Source organism: Curcuma longa, chromosome 10 (assembly GCF_044706935.1).
Source record: "Curcuma longa cultivar G26 ecotype Majalengka, Jawa Barat chromosome 10, ITB_CL_G26_1.1, whole genome shotgun sequence".
In the NCBI taxonomy this organism is placed as follows: Eukaryota; Viridiplantae; Streptophyta; class Magnoliopsida; order Zingiberales; family Zingiberaceae; genus Curcuma; species Curcuma longa.
Genome location: NC_133870.1, coordinates 8,025,019 through 8,026,770, shown reverse-complemented (window position 1 = coordinate 8,026,770; position 1,752 = coordinate 8,025,019). Strand labels below are relative to the sequence as shown.

At 57.6% G+C, this 1,752-nt stretch overlaps 1 pseudogene; it reads left to right on the top strand.

Moving 5' to 3' along the window:
* Positions 1-236: 236 nt before the first annotated feature.
* On the top strand, positions 237-1,486 carry LOC141836689 (mitogen-activated protein kinase kinase kinase 18-like; annotated as a pseudogene).
* The last annotated feature ends 266 nt before the right edge of the window (positions 1,487-1,752 follow it).

The following is a 1,752-nucleotide window of genomic DNA, read 5'->3' as shown; positions in this document are numbered from 1 at the left end:
GATTTGTCAAACGCGGACAATTGCAACTGGTTGAAGAAGCTGTGCCGTGTCCCGCCTCGAGAGTCGAGAGCGATTTGTCTTCGCCGTCAACCATCGTCGAGGTCTCCACATGTGATCGAGGTTGACTTGTGCTACCATAGATCTCACAAAGTCAACTCTCACTTGTATATAAAGTCCTTCGTTCTCTTCTCTGTCGAGATCCGGTAGAACTCCACCGAATTCCGTATTCGATTCCGATGGCCATCGGAGAGTGGCGTCGAGGCCCGACCATCGGCCGCGGCTCCACCGCCACTGTCTCCGCCGCGGTAGCGTCCCCCTCCGGCCTCGTCTTCGCCGTCAAGTCCGCCGACCTCTGCTTCTCCGCTCCCCTGCAACGAGAGCAGGCGATTCTCTCCTCCCTCCGCAACCACCCCAACGTCGTCTCCTGCCTTGGCTTCGATGTCGCCGCCGGAGTCTACAACCTCTTCCTCGAGTACGCCCCTCTCGGTTCGCTCTCCGACCGCATAGCGGCGCGCGGCGGCGGCCTCGAGGAGGCGGAGATTCGCTCCTACGCAGGAGACCTCCTCCACGGCCTAGCCCACATCCACGCTGCCGGCGTCGCGCACTGCGATGTCAAAACCCGGAACGTCCTGCTCTGGCCCGGAGGCGGACCGAAGCTGGCGGACTTCGGGTGCGCGCAGCGTACTTCCGGGGCGGCGCCGTCGGTGGCAGGGACGCCGATGTACATGGCGCCGGAGGCGGCCCGCGGCGAGGAGCAGGGAGCGCCGGCCGACGTGTGGGCCCTCGGATGCACGGTGGTCGAGATGGCCACTGGGCGGCCGCCGTGGCCCGACATCGCCGACCCGGTCGCGGCCCTGCACCGCCTCGCGTTCACGGGGGACGTCCCCGAGTGCCCCGGATGGTTATCGCCGGAGGCCAGGGACTTCGTGGCGAAGTGTCTGAGGAGGGATGCGCAGGAGCGGTGGACGGCGGAGCAGCTGCTGCGGCACCCGTTCGTGTCCAAGACGACCTGCTCGCCGGAAAACACCTCTCCTCCAGCCGACCAAGTTTGGGTCTCCCCGAAGAGCACGCTGGAGCAGGGAATGTGGGACTCCGAAGAAGAAGAAGAAGAAGAAGAGCACCACTCCGACAGCCCGGGGGAGAGGCTCCGGAGACTCGCCGGCGGCGTCTCTCAGGCGATAAATTGGGAAACCGATGGCAATTGGATCACAGTGAGGTCCAACGAGAATGAATCTGCTTCAGAACAACACTCTTTTGATTCAATTCAATCGGATGTTCCAGACAACAGAGACGATCCATTTGCTGGAGAATCTATGAATCAAAATGTAGAACAGAGACATTCCCCTCTCGACACTAGTATTAAAAACACGATCTTTTTCTCAAATTTGCTGCGCTTCAATTATGTTCTTCATTCTCTCAAAAAACAAACAAATGTAATGATATTCCTCCAAGAGATCAAAAGAGGGACGCCACTTCCAAGAAGTAACCAGATATTTCGTTGATGAGAATCATGAAATGGAGCATAAATTTAGGCGATTGGCTTAAGGTGGAAGGATACAGATAAAAAGAAGAACAAAGCGTGAGTTGTTAGTGATTGATTAATTAGGAGGACCACAGGCGTAAATTGTAGTTGCGTGGGGTGGACAGTTGGAGATGCGCCGTCAGTGATCGTGCTGATGCTCTGCCATGCACCTGCACGAAAATTCTCTCCGTCTTAGATCCCGAATCAGTCAACGTCAACTCGGGCGTTGA